The sequence below is a fragment of the Pristis pectinata genome, chromosome 17, assembly GCF_009764475.1.
Source record: "Pristis pectinata isolate sPriPec2 chromosome 17, sPriPec2.1.pri, whole genome shotgun sequence".
NCBI lineage: Eukaryota > Metazoa > Chordata > Chondrichthyes > Rhinopristiformes > Pristidae > Pristis > Pristis pectinata.
The window spans coordinates 20,992,975-21,009,133 of NC_067421.1; positions in this window are offsets into that span (position 1 = coordinate 20,992,975).

Consider the following 16,159-nt stretch of genomic DNA (forward strand, 5'->3'; position numbering starts at 1 on the left):
TTGCCAAAAAACCCGGTGTGGAAAGCTTTGAAGCATTATATGGATTCCTGAGCTGCTGGAGAATGAGACACAATCTTGTTTACAAAAGCTGTGCCGTGAAAAAGCAGATAGAGACAAGCTGCTGCTGAAGTGCCAAGAAATACTCACAGGAAGATTTGTCCTAAACTTTTAGTGAATTCATTTTTGATGTAAGCCATTGGGGGATAGTTAGATAATGCTGAAAATGGGCATTGCAAAGTGCAATCAGCCCACCGGAAGTCATAGGGAAAACATGATCTGACTGTGATACCACAACTGGATTACCTACCCCATAATAAGTGCCCTATTGCTGGCTTTCTTGCACAAAAGTTCACCTTGGCCTAGGGAATGATAGAAATTTTGTACACCACACTGTACACCTATTTTGTTTTAAGAAACTGAAAGACAAGACTAAAGACCAGACCACCTTGATTTTGTTGCCTCTTGAATACTTCCATTTAAGCAGGATTGTCTGTAAACCAACCATTTCATGGCTCCTTGTCACTAATGAAGAGGTAGATATGTTTAAATCTCCAAAGACATTTTAGCTTGATGATGTTCATTTGGGAACAGATTTACAATCATGCAGTTTACATTAATATGTAAAATCCAGTTAATGATAAGTCCCACCAGAAATCAAAGGAATCTGCCATTTAAAGAGTTTTGCTTGCATGATCAATTATGCATAAAAACTCACCATATTTAAATGAACATCAACACATCATGCTAATACACTTCACAGATGTCCTTGGTGCTTTGTCCTCCTGCTTTATACGGGTGACCCCCGCTTACGGGGGATTGCATGCCTAGAAAATGGGCCGTACTGTGATTTTTAGTAATGTGAATCTGTGTCATCTGCACATGCATCAAGAAACGTGAGGTGTAAAAAGAATTAAGTTTGTGTTGATTTATCTACATTTTTTCACTTAAATTCTGTGAAAGTGAACTTTATTCCGTATCTTAAATGTTTGGATAGTAAATTGATAAATCAATTTATTATTGTCACATGTGCTGAGGTACAGTGAAAAGCTTGTCTTGCATACCGTTCATATAGATCAATTCACAGTGCATTGAGGTAGTACAGGGTAAAACAATAACAGAGTGCAGAATAAAGTGTTACAGTTACAAAGAAAGTGCAGTGTAGGTATACAATGCACCGCCCCCCTTTCTGAAGTCAATGACCAGCTCTATCGTTTTGTTGACTTTGAGGGAATGGTTGTTGTAATGACACCATGTCACTAGGCTCTCTATCTCCTTCCTGTACTCCGACACATCGTAATTTGAGATACGGTCGACTACGGTGATATCATCTGCAAACTTGCAGATGGAGTTAGAGCAGAATCTGACCATGCAGTCATGAGTGTACACGGAGTAGAGCACGGGGCTGAAGACACAGCATTGTGGGGCACCAATGTTGAGGATAATCGTGGCAGAGTCGTTGCTGCCTATCCTCACTGATTGCGGTCTGTTGATCAGGAAGTCAAGACTCCAGTTGCAAAGGAAGTTGTTGAGTCACAGGTCTAGGAGTTTGGAGGTGAGTTTGCTTGGAATTATAATATCGAAGGTGGAGCTATAGTCAATAAACAATAGTCTTTACTGTCCATATGCTCCAGAGATGAATGTAGGGCCAGAGAGATGGTGTTTGCCATAAACCTGTTTAGACGGTAGGCGAATTGCAGTGGGTCAAGGTTGTCTGGGAGGCTGGAGTTGATGCGTGCCATGACCAGCCTCTCAAAGCACTTTATGGTGGTGGATGTCGAGCCACTGAGCGGTAGTCATTAAGATACATTACCTCATTTTCCTTAGGTACAAGGATGACATTGGTCTTCATAAAGCAGGTGGGAACCTCAGATTGAAGCAGGGAGAGGTTAAAAATGTCTTCAAAAACCCCCACCAGCTGATCTGCACAGGATCTGAGGACACAGCCAGTGATTTGTGAATTCCGTAAAGGTGAATTTCCATAAACAGAAGGCCGTAATGCAATTTGGCATTTAAGCAGTAGTGTGAGAAGATTGCTACCACCAGCTTGTTGTTGGCTATGGAGTCTTCACGGTGGTGAAATTATTCAAAGGTGGGTCAGAAAAATGATAAAATCACATTTGCTTGCCTGTTGTTTGTACAATACAGTTCAATAGAATTACCTATCAGGTCTGTTGTGCAACTACAGGTGAGCTCAATTCACTGCAATTGAATTCCTGTTTGTCCAGTTTCACCCTCCCACCTTCCCAACTGAAACCCAGCTTTGAAGAACTGCAAATATTGTCTCCCCCATACACTTCAAATGTACAACTCGTCTATGGAGGCACAACAGACTCTGGCAACTTGCATGTGAGATGTTGACATGCCACTGTTGCAGAGTATTGAATTTGGGTTCGAGGAAAGGTCCAGATAAAGGCCTAACCCCAAGTGGCATTTTAATAAATGAATTGATGATTGAAATGGTAGTAGATTTTTTGGGATTTTTTTTAAGCTAGAAGGAAGGTTGAGGATTTTCCACCACTATTAAACCACTTAGTAGTCATGAAAGAAGTTACTGGCAACTTTTCACTGCCAAGTTCCTTCCACCCACTGCCATTATCTTTGTCAATTCACCTTAAATTTACAAGGTGGATGGTGCTGCCTCTTGACTCTCAGGCACTTCCACCCATATTTGTCAAACTTAAAACATTTGATGCATTCATATTTTTTGAAATAAGACAAAACCACTTTATCACTTGTGGTCTTCCTGGCAATAAATCATTTAAAACATTTACAATAAGCCAAAGTGACCTTTACCAACTTGTGGTTCCTGCTTTCACTCTCCTTGCCCCAATTAAAATGCTTTATGCCTCAAATTTCTTTTTTAATGAGCCAATACTGTCTTTCCCTGGTTTTCAGATCTGTTGCCGCTTTTCAACTAAAGTACCTCATCCATTTCAACTTTTTAGTGGCTGCCTGCCGACACACCTCTCTCATGTTTGCCTGACTCCCAAGTCTCTCCCATTGTGATAAAAGTGATAAGTACACATTCTATTTTTTATGTGTCTGTCACTGTTAGCTCTCTCCAGCATCCAACATTCTCCAGTTCCCTTCACCACGCCACTCGGTGCTTCAAGCCTTAGCCAGAAGGAAGTAAAGAAGGGCTTACTTATGATGAGCATTTGTCGCTCTTGGACTGTATTCATTGGAGTACAGAAGAATGAGAGGGGACCTCGTTGAAACATTTAGAATGTTGAAAGGACTGGACAGAGTAGATGTGGTTCAGCTGTTTCCCCTGGTGGATGAGTCCGGGACTAGAGGGCACAATCTAACAATTGGAGGGTACCAGTTTAAAACAGAAATGAGGAGAAATTTCTTTAGCCGGAAGGTAGTGAAATTATGGAATTCTTTGCCACGTACAGCTGTGGAGGCCCGATCATTGGGGGCGTTTAAGGAGGAGATTGATAGATATCTAATTAGTCAAGGTATCAAGAGATATGGGGATAAGGCCGGAAATTGGGCCTAGATAGGAATAGTATTAGTTTAGTTCATGGACCAGACTCGATGGGCCAAATGGCCTACTTCTGCTCCTTTGTCTTGTGATCTTGTGAGAACATAAAGTACACTCTCATCTTAGTCATACTTCTTTTAAATATAGTACTTGAATGGTTTTATTTTATTTAAAATTCATCTTGAAAAGTACAGCTTTTGGGGACCAGTAGATGAACGAAACTGGAATTTGATTGGTTTTCTTTTCTCTCGGTACATTGCTGTCTAGCCTCTGAGCCAGAAGGCTGTGTGTTAAGTCCCCATTGTTGAGACCTAAGCATCTAATCTAAGCTGACAGACAAGATTGCTGTTTCTCAGAGCCATTACAACAGGCGTCTGAGTGCCCTTGGCCAGATGTAAGAGATCTTAAGGTACTACTTAAAAAGAGGGGGACTTGCCTCGATATTCTGACCAAGATTTCTCCCTTAACTAACCTCATTTAGATTATCTCTTCATCATCTCTCACTGTTTGGCACCACTTATATTTGCCTACAAAGAGCACAGAACTTCTTTGGCAGAAGTGTTTTGTGACGTGCTGATGGTATACTGCTTTTTTTTACACAAGGTTCTTCCTATTATTTTGTCTGTTTTGCTCAATCTGTAATATCTTTTTGAAATCTGGTGATTCAGCCTTCTTCTTACTGATCAGGGAAGACTTTATAAGTACTCAGTAATCTGATGGTTTTTCTGCCACGTTTCCCATTCGTTTGTTCTATTACCTTTTAATTCTAATTCATTGGTGTCTTATTTTGGATCAATCGACAAAATGAAAGAAAAATCTAATAAGGAAAAAAAAGTGTAAACAAAGTACTGCAGACAAATTCTCCCTCACAAACTGCAGCCGTTATATCTGTTCACTCTTTCTCTCACCTCCTTTAAAAAAGAACCCTCTTTCCCAGCTAAATATGTGGAAAGAGGTTAGAACTGTGGAGGTTGGGGTGGGGAGTGGGGGGGGAAGGGCCAAGATTTTTTGCACAAGGTATCGGGGAATTTGTAGATGTTATGTGAAGTGAGGTGGGGTGGGGAAGGGAACGGTGATGAGAAGTCTCCTTGGATCTTTAATTGACCTGGTACTTCAAAAGATCAAATTCTTGGAATGAGTTGTATTTTTGAAGTATTAATGTCTTGTTCCTGTGTGGTTTTATTTCATTTCAAAATCTTTTAAATCTGGTGCCCCAGAATAAAAAGGGGAAGAAATTTTGCCACATCTGCACAAAATGTCTGCAGTTCTGGGCTCTGCAGATCAGAGAGAATACTGGCCTCAAAAAGAAATGCACCACGAGATTATCAAAGTGCTACCAATTAAAAGATGAATCACAAAGTCATTGGGCCATGGAGCACAGAAGTAGGCCCTTTGGCCCACCATGTCCATGCTGACCGTCAGGTGACTATCCATACTAATCCCATTTACCAGCACTTGGTTCGTAGCCTACCATGCCTCAGTGATGCAAGTGCTCATCTAGATATTTCTTATATGTTGTGAGAGTACCTGCTTCTACTACCTTCTCAACCAGTGCCTCCCACACGTCAAACACCCTCTGGGTGAAAAAATTCTTCCTCGGATCCACTCAAAACCTCTTACTCCTCACCTTAAACCCATCCCCTCTGGTCTTAGACACCTCCGCCATGAGAAAAACTTTCTCACTATCTACACTATCCATGCTTCTCATAATTTTGTATACCTCTATGATGTCACCACTCCGCCTCCTTCACTCCAGGGAAAACAAACCCAGCCTAAGCAGTCTCTCCTCATAAATGAAACATTCAAGACATTCATGATATTACATGAATTGTATTCCTGGAAAAGGGAATGATTAAGGGATTATTTGATTGAGAATTTTAGGATTCTGAAAGGAAGTTGCAGATTAGGTAATGTAAAGCTATTCCTGTGCTTGGAAGAGTGAAGGGTGAGAGGTCATACCCTGGAAGAGTGAACAGTGAGAGGTCATACCCTTAAAGTCAGAGCCAGGTCATTCAGGAGAACAGTTAGGTCAGAAGTGTGGAATGCTCCCCCACAGAAAGATGAACCCGCTTCAATTAATAAGTTTTAAAACAGTTATAGATAATCTTTAACCAAGGGTATAATAGGGGAGGTCTTAATGTACAGATCAACAATAATTTCAATGAATAATGAAACACATTTATGGTCTGAAAGGCCAACTCCTGTTCTGATGTATGTGTGCCTCTTGCTGTGTGTAAATTGGTCATTGCCACTTAAGCTTTTCAACCATCTATGGTCAAGCAAGATGCCATGTAAATGCAGACCTTTTCCTTTCATGACCCTAACCATGCTCCAATGCTCTTGATAGCTGGAAACAAGATTACAGGAGATCAGTTAAATTTACATAAAATAATAATGGTCATTGCAAAGTCCTTTCAAAAACATTCACAAGACTAACAACCTCAACAATGCTGGTTTGTTTTCCACATGTCCTGTCTGATTTTATTGTCGCCTTCAGTCATCCCTTGATTCAAGCATGACCTCTATCACCATTGGCTGATGGATCCTGAGGTGAATCAATAATCCACGCACATTGCCATCTCCCAGTGGTAAAGATTTTCAAACACTAAAGGAGCAGAGAGGGAGAGACAGGAGAAAAGATGAATAGTAATGCAGCCCAGCAAGTTAGCCCAGGAATTCAATTGGTTCATACATGATCTGAACCGCAAATCCACAGTCATCCTTTTACCACATCTCCTGAGACTTTTATCCAATAAAAGCTATTGACCTCAGTTTTGAAAATTTCCATCGGCCAAGCATCTAGGGAGAGAGATCTGGAGTTCCACTATCCTTAATCTGAAATGGTGCCTCCTGATTTCATTCCTAAAGAGCCAGCTCCAGCTTTAAAATCAATCCTTTTTGTACTTAGGTTTCAATTCACTACATTCTGCAGTTTGAATGCTACCTAGCTTGTTGAAAGGGCTTGGTTTTAAATACTGATGCCCTAGTAATGGATAAATCTAAAATTAGAACACCAAGATCCATCAGCACGAAGCACTTCACATATATGCAGATTAACAGGAACATGACTTTCAGATTTGCATATGGCTCCCAGCCCAATGAAACACATCCATGTGGCTTACAAAATAAAAAGCTTGGATCCCTCTGTATTGAAAGTCTCAAAACTGTTATCTTTGAGATGGATTGTGTGAAAAAAATCATGTACTGTACAGAATTATTATGCACATTTTGTCACATTCTTATACAGAAGAATTTTTGATTTACATTTTTAGATATTTTTCAGAAGGAGAGTTTGTTAAACTAAGTGTAAAGGTCTGGCTGTTGAGAGTTTAAACATTTAGTCTTCTCATCAGAGCAATTATTTTCAATGTGCAAAACCATTCAGGACTGAAAGGATACATGAAAGCTCCATTAAATGTTACAATTCTTATAGTCACTTTAGTGGTTAATGGTTTTGACATCACAGGTCAGGATTTTCCGCAACCTCATTCTTAGTAAATTTTAACATGTTACAGGGGTTAAATTGGACAGCACATAAAAATAGGTCAAAGTTTGCTACTAACCATTGATCACAAAGCAGGCAGAACGCCAACTTAGTGCTGCTTGTTGATTTGAGTAATTTCTGCTTCCATCCAGCATAATCATGGTGTTGATTGGCTGGATTCATCAGCAGGAGGTCAAGAATAGTTAGCTCTGGCTAAAAGCAAACTTCAGACACTGAAATTCTAAAATAAAAACACCAGGTGCTGGAAACACACTGCAAGTAAGGCAGCATTCTGTGGAGAGAGAGAAACAGAGTTAACACCTTGGCTCAATCACTCTGTTTCTCACTCCACAGATGCTGGCTGATCTGCTTTGTGTTTCCAGCACTTCCTTTAGCTCTGGTTAAAGCTGACCCACAGCTCTTAATGGGGAGGGGCACAGTTATTGGAGCAAGTGCTGGCAATAGAACAGGACATGACTCCAACCAGGGAAACATTGAAGTGGGCTATTGGACAGATCAGTTCAAGGGTTTCAGAAGCCATACTGGAGATCTTGGTGAAGGAAATGCAGAGAAAGAGAGATGTCCTGTATTGGCAGAGGACCAGGGGCCTGGCCCAAAAGGTAGTAGCAAAAGATAGGCAACATGATCATTGGCAAAGTCAACCAAAAGTTTCTGGTTGCAACGTCACAAGAAAATCCAATCACCTCTATAATGGGCAGAGTCAGTGAATACCATCGCCCACAATTATATTGATATCTGTGGAAAGAGAAACTGGGTTAACATTTCAGATCAAAAATCTTTCTGATGCCTGACAGCAGAGTTGTAAATCATTGACATCCACAGCTCTCTGGGGTAGAGAATGTCAGTGATCTACTACTCTCTTGAGGAGTTGTAAATTGAGGAGTTATCTTGTCTCGTTGCTGCCAGAGTTCTGCAACTTGACGCACCTCATCAAACTCGATCTTCTCCTCATTTTGGTCATAAATAGCCAAGCCTTTATCATGGTCATAGAGTCATAGAAAGATACAGCACAGAAACAGGCCCTTCAGCCCACTGAGTCTGTGCCGGCCATCAACCACTCACTTACACTAATCCGGCATTAATCCTTCCATCGTCTCAACTCCCCCTAGAGTCTACCATTCACCTGCATAACTGGGAGCAATTTGCAGTGGCCAGTTAACCTACCAAACCCGGCATGTGGGACCAAACCAGAGAACCCGGAGGAAACCCACATGGTCACAGGGAGAACTTGCAAACTCCACAGAGACAGCAGAAGCCTCAGTCTCTGGCACTGAGGCATTGGTTCCTAGTTCTAAATTCTCCATCCTGAAGAAGCAGCCTCTGTCAATCTCTCTCAGAATCCTATACTAATCAATAAGATCACCTATCATTCTTCTAAACTCTGATATGTGTCCATATGATTCAACCTCTTCATGTAAGATATACCTCCTCATACTAGAAATCAATTGAGTCAATCTGTGACTCCAAGTACACCCTTCCTTAGGTACAGAGGCCAAAGCTGCACAGAGGTAAAGGTTCACTAAAGCCCTGTAAATTGAAGCAAGAATTCCGAGGCTACAAAGTCTCCCACGCATAAAAAAAGTGCATGAAAGCATCATGGTGAATGGGGCCCATGCCAGGTTTGCATGAGGCCCAGAGCCTGTAATGTTATTTCCCCACAACAGACCCAGAGAGGTGTGTGCAGGTGAACTAGTCCTCACATCTGCAAATCTGCGCACAGTTCCTTGCTCAGTGACCAGCAATCCTGGAGGGAGCTTGTTGGGCTGACTGGGATAGGAAGACTGAAAAGCATGAGGACAGGATCCCAGGTCAGAAGGTGAGCAGGGGGCATGGAGGGGATGGAGAATAACAAATAGGATAAGGATGTGTAGACGTGATTAGCACAGAATTGGTCAGAGAGGTGACTAAGGAGTGGAACGGTGACCAGAGAAGACTGAGGACATTGGCACTGTAGCATATTTGTACATGAATGGGTGTAACGATGTAATTGTATGTGTAATGGAAGCACATGTGATAGTTCAATGTTAATCTTCAAAAAGAATTAGCACAGGACCTGACGCTTCCAATGTCTCCTATTATATCAGCATCTACCAGCTTTATGATGGTTACACACAGACTGCCTCCCATTTCACCCAGGAGACACAAGAGACTGCAGATGCTGGAATCCGGAGCAACACACAAACTGCTGGAGGATCTCAGCAGGTCGAGCAGCGTCTGTGGGAGGAAAGGAACTGTTGACATTTCGGGTCAAAGGGTTTCGGGTCGAAACATTGACATTTCCTTTCCTCCCACAGATGCTGCTCAGCCGCTGAGTTCTTCCAGCTGATTGTTTGTTGCTTACAATTCACACAAGCTGGAAAGGGGAGAGGGGTGAACACCAATGATGATAAGTGAAAGAAGGAACCTACTCAGAATCAGAATCAGAATCAGATTTATTATCAGTGACTCATATGACGTGAAATTAGTTGTTTTGCAGCAGCAGTACAGTGCAAAGGCATAAAAATTATTATGAATTACAAAATAAATAAATAGTGCAAAAAAATGAATAATGAGGTGGTGTTCATGGGTTCATGGACCATTCAGAAATCTGATGGCAGAGGGGAAGAAGCTGTTCCTGAATTGTTGAGTGTGGGTCTTCAGGCTCCTGTACCTCCTCCCCGATGGTAGTAACGAGAAGAGGGCATGTCCTGGGTGGTGAGGATCCTTAGTGATGGATGCCGCCTCTTGAAGATGTCCTTAAAGGTGGGGAGGGTTGTGTCTGTGATGGAGCTGGCTGACCCTCTTGAGATCCTGTGCATTGGAACCTGAGGAAAGATCAACAAATCGAACTGTGCAATGACCCTGGTGGGATGGATTTTGACCCACGCTGAAACAGACCTCAACTCTCTGATTAAAATTTGCCTCAGTATTTGTGTCCACATGTTTGCAGGTCTCAAACAATGGTAGAATTCTCTGCAAGTGACATCACAAGAGACACTACTGGTACACAAAGTAGACCTGATCAGGTGTTATGATAAAATTCTCTTGCATCTTCCTTAAACATTGCACGATTTGTCAGAATAATTCTACTTATTCTTCTTCCACAGGATGTGGATATAACTGGCAAGCCTGGCACTTATTCCCCACTCTAATTGTGCTGTTCTGTTCTATGATTCTATGATTCTATAATTGCCCCTGAATTTATTCCCCTCAACTTCAGTGGATATAAAGGAGTCTATTACATTCGTGGGCCTGTAGTCACGTATAGGCCAAAGCCTTAAAGATGGTAGATTTCTTTCCTTGAAGGACATTGATGAAGAATATGAGTTTTTATGACAATTGGATACTTACTGATACTAGCTTTTTATTACAGATTTATTTAATGAACTGACCTTAAATTCTCTAGCTGTCATGTTGGCATATAAACTTATGTCCCTGATACTAGTGCAATAAATTAACCGTTAAGCTACCATAACCCTTGAATGTACTTAGAAATAAATCTGTGTTTCTTTACCATTGTAGGATTATCATCTTCCTGGTCCAACTATTTTTGAGCTCCAGCCCTCTTGCTTTCAGGCAAACACTCTATTTGCCATCTTAATTGTTCGTTTCACCTACTTTCTGCATTTTGTGAACCTCCTACCAGGTCTTAATTCTTTAAAATATCGCTCTGTTTTTCTGTACCTCATATTTCCCTGACAGAAATCATTCAAGAGTGACTTATGACTAGAAGTGGTCAGTCATTTCTGGAGTGACGCAAAACAACCCAGAAAAGGTCATTATCACATATCCTTCTGAACGAAATCAAATTTTGATTGGATGAAGCTTTACAAAACAACATTCTAGGCATTCTAGATCACAGTGAACTATTATCTCAAAATAATAATGTAATGAATAGAATCAAATCATTTGGGAACCTTAGGTTCTGGTACATGTTTTTAAAAGGGATTTGTGGAGATAGCAAGGTTTTTATATTTGTTTAGAAACAGACAATAGACCTAAATCAAATATTTCTTGTATAAACTTGATGTAGTAGGTAACTGGTGATGCAAAATACATGCATCCTTCAGGCAAGCTGATGCTGCAGGGCATCTAGGTTATTGTGACATTACTGCTAAAAGCCAAAATGTACCAGATTCCCTTGTGTGCATTGCTCATCCAGTCAGTGGGCTGCACAGGAGGTTTTTGCTGTCATAGCCGAAATGCCAAATTAATTGCATTTATTCTTGCTATAGTTTGATATGGGTCTGCATTTAAGAACAAGATGGAGGAATTTGAACCCTTAAGAGAGCCAAGTTATCCCAGGGATGCATACTGAGACACATATGGTATGTCACAGCAGAACAGTTAAGTTACTGGACTTAACAGAGGCCTGGACTGACAACTTAGCAACCCAAGTTCAAATCCCACCAGAGCAGCTAATGGTCTGGAATTTAAGAAAAAGCTAGTCATTAGTAATGACACCCACTAAAACTGTTAGATTGTTGTTAGAAACTCATCCAGTTCACGAATGGTCTTCAGGTGAGGAAATCAGCTGCCTTACCTGGTCTGCCTGACATGTGGCCTCGGACACAACAAAATGGTTGACTCTTAAATGGCCCAACAAGCCACTCATATCGAGGACATTTAGAGCTGGACAGTCACAGTCATAGAATCGTACAGCGCAGAAGTGGATCCTTCAGCCCACCACGTCCATGCGGACCTTTTTGCCCATTGACTCTCATCCTATTTTCCCACATTAGGACCATATCCTTCTATGCCTTGCCTACCTGTCTAACTGTTTCCTAAATGTAGTCATTCTATCTGAGTCCACCACCTCCTCTGGCAGTGTGTTTCAGATATCAACGCCTCTCTGTGTAAAAAATCTTACCCCTCAGATCCTCACCGTCCACAACACACCAATTTTCTTGAGATCTGCAAACTTACTAATCATACCTCCCACATTCACATCCAAAGTAAGTGCTTACCTTGCCATTAACTCCCAGATCATGATAAATGAATGAACAACTGTAATAATGTGAAAGGCATGAGCATTCTTGAATATTTTGCAGGCAGTCATCCACTTCTTATAATACTAGACCAAGTTAACCGAAATCACCAAGTTGACAGCTGGCACATTCCTCTAACATGTTTGGAAAGGTCTGGCATGTTTTGTCAATCTTGAACAGCTCAATTACCCAGGATTCTGAATCCTGTTCCCAGGGATGCACACTGAGAAAACCATCAACTGCTGTTGGAAGATGACAACCTGGTGAAAGATGCCGTCTGTTTGCCTGAGATTTTCTGGGCAGCAGGAGCTGTCGTCAACCAAGAGCCACAGTCTGACACTTTCCAAGTTCCAGCACTACATGCTGGGGGAGGCATTAAAGTTTCTTGCAGTTGTTGCAATGTCTCAATTGGAATAAAAACAGTTCAGGCTCTCTTCACAATGTGAAGTTTCTGAGATAACAGAACACCTCGAGATGATTGCACCAGAAATATATGTATAGGAAATTCTCTATATAATGTAAGTATAAATTCATCTGTCTAAAGGGGGAGAAGGGGAATGTGTGTAACATCAAGTATTCCATTCAATCAGATTGATCTCCATGCTTGTGAACTGTGATATTTTTATTCTACTGTACATGAATATAGTATATTTTTGAGAGAATACCAACAAGTGCAACATTTTATTGAAAGGAGTGTTACTTTCTTTTTTTTATTTTGTATTAACTTAACTACACTAAATACATTGGATGATACTGAAAATTTATTCATAAATTTAGCTCATGATAAACACTGACTGGACTTGTATGGTGTGTATCTGGCTAATGCATGTGTGAGAAAGATTAATGTTCATACATTTCTTGTGATGGATCCTCAAGTCAGAAAAGATTGCTTAAAATAGTAAGCATTCTATTGTTTCATCATTGTGGAGTGCATTGATTTCTGAAACAGGAGAAAGAAAATATTAGCAAACCATAAGGAGCTAATAATCCATGACACATTCTCATATCGTGAGGGAGAGTAAGGACCAGTGTTTTCACTGTTGGAGAGTCTACTAATATTCGAGTGAGACTGATATGATGAAGTAAACTGAGAGGCTAGCTGTCAGATCACAAGGGACATTCAGTCAGGCTGAGTGGAGTTTGAGCAGATACTTTCCTGTCCTTAACTCTAGGATGGAAAATGTTACTTCCCAACTAATTGTAGCCAATTTATTTCACAACTTGGGCAAGCATAAAGAGAACCAACTAGCCAGCCTGCAGGATAAACAGATTGGCAAGTAAATTGCCATTTAATAAAAGTGATATAGAGGAGCTGGAGAGGTTGCAGAGCAGATTTACAAGAATGATACCAGAAATGCTAGGCTATACAGATCAAGAAAGGATAAACAGACGGGTCTCTTTTCTCGACATAAGAAGGGTAGGCAGTGCCTTGTGATCTTTAAAATTATGCAGGGTTTTGATGGAGCGGATGCAGAGCAAATCTTTCTTCTTTTGGAGGAGAGCATAACTACAGGCCATCATTATAAGGCAGTCATCAAAAAAATTCAGTAGGGAATCCAGAAGAAACTTCTCTACCCAAAGAGCGATGAGAATATAGAGCTCACGCCACAGAGAGTGGTTGAAGCTAACAGCGTAGATACATGTAAGGGGAGACTGGAAAAGCACAGGAGGGAGAAGGGAATACAGGGTTATGCTAATACATTTATATGAAGTAAGATTGGAGAAGACTGAAATGGGGCACAACTTCCAAGATGTACTGGATGAGCTGAATAATCTGATACTGTGCCATTTATCCCATGTACAGTTGTATAGGTGAAAAAGTTACTAAATTTCAATGTTTTGTTTTGACTCCTAGCAATGATTCTCATTCTTCTATAGGCCTGTGTAATTTTCCATTTCAATATCTTACTGACTTTACACAATAATCCTCAGGACATTTCTCTAGTTCATACAGGATTGCAAATAGTATGCTAATTAGATTTACTTAATGCAAATTTAATGGTTTATGCATATTTGATTACATTTCCTTTCTATTGACAAATGGTTTGGGGCATCGGATGAAGGCTAATAAACTAGACACAAAAAAAAAGAGGAACAGTACAACAAAAAATGTGAAAAATATTTACAAGGAGGCTAATCTTGTTGAAATAAAGAAGTATTACTGGCTATCTCTGCCCTTTAAATGAGTGTCTGAGGAATGCCACAGAACAGCTCATGATGACATACTTCAATGACCTACCCAATAAGCTGTCTTTCTTTACTTCAATTATAATGATCTAGAACCATGGTGAAGTATTAAAACAAGTGAATTTAAATTTTTCCTTTTTCTTGTGTGAAGATAGGTATGTTCAGTTCTGTGAAGAACATTTAGAGATAATGAGGTTTGTCAATAATCCAATAACATCACCTGGTAACAGACTCTTCTGGCATAATGGGTTATTTCAGTAGCAGTTTCGCATTCAATCTTTTAAAAATGGTACCCATAAGAGTATAGGAGTGTGCTCTGCCTTCCTACAACTATTGAACAGCCTGAGCACATTAAATAAGTGAAACTATAATTGTCAGGAAGGAAACCCTCACAATACTGAACAAAAACTGGGAAAAGCCTGCTAAGAATTCTCATCTTACCTGACTTTCCTGCATTTGATGGGCCCAAGCAATATAATGGCACAAATCTTTTGGATTTCAATAAATATCAAAGCAGCATTTAAGACTAATTGCATTTTGCATTTTATCCTGACTTGAAATGTTTCCAGGCATCATATTTAATATCAGTCCACTCAGTCACTGCCCCTTCCCACATCAGTCCACCTTCTCCTTCCTCACCACCACATGTCCACACTCACCCTCCTCCTCCTCCTCACTCCACTTTCTCCTCCCCACTTCACTCCACCCTCCCCCTTCTCCTCCCTACCTTCTATGCGCTCCCTTCTCCTCCCTACCTGTCCACACTCTCGTTTCTCCTCCCCACATGTCCACACTCTCCCTTCTCTTCCTGACATCAGTCCACCCTCTGCCTCTTCCAACACCAGTCCACCTTCTCCTCACATCAGTCTACTTTCTCGGTCTTCCTCTCCATACGTCCACACTCTCCCTCCTCTTCCCCACATCGGTGCACACCCTCCCTGCCTCTCCTCTCATCAGTTCACCCTCTCCTTGCTCTACCCTACAGTGGTCTTCAGTCTCTCTTCTCTTCCCTACATGGGCCCGCATTCTCCCTGCTCTTCCACATATCAGTCAACACTCTCCAGATCCGGTTCCACTTTTCTGCCCTAGTTCAATTTTGTCCTCTGCTAGTTTGGAAAGTCTATTTTTTTTGTGCTTTTCCCTCCTTGGTGTTAAACTATATTCTGAAGACATACCTTCTTCTCATTACTACCATAGGGGAGGAGGTACAGGAGCCTGACTTAGAAACAGCTTCTTCCCCTCTGCCATCAGATTTCTGAATGGTTCATGCACCCATGAACGCTACTTTGTTATTCCTTTTGTTTTTTTGCACTATTTATTTATTTGGTATTGGTATTGGTATTAGTTTATTATTGTCACTTGTACCGAGGTACAGTGAAAAACTTGTCTTGCATACTGATCGTATAGATCAATTCATTACACAGTGCAGTTACATTGAGCTAGTACAGAGTGCATTGAGGTAGTACAGGTAAAAACAATAACAGAGCACAGAGTAAAGTGTCACAGCTACAGAGAAAGTGCATTGCAGATAGACAATAAGGTGCAAGGTCACAAGGTAGATCGTGAACAAATTTATAGTAATTTCATGTCTTTATACTGTACTGGTATCATAAAACAACAAATTTCATGACATGTAAGTCAGTGATAATAAACCTGATTCCAATTCTGATTCTGAAGATGCAGCCCTGAGAAAACATACTCACAGTTTTTTTCAGCTAAATATTATTGCACTGAAGGCACTGTTCTCTTCTGCAGTTGCTCTATTGTGTCATTTGGTACATACTTGACAATGTTTAATGCATGTGATAAAGTTTGAATGTAAAATGATAAATAATGATGATTCAACCAAATGCAATTTGACATCAGTATTAAACAGTTTCCACCCAGCAATAAAAAAGCTTAAACGTGTAGAAAATGACCATCCCTGATTATTAAGAAAGCTACCATAGAGTTTAAAATATTACCATCTTAAAAAGAATTAAATAAAAACAATTGAAAGAGCACTAACTGAAA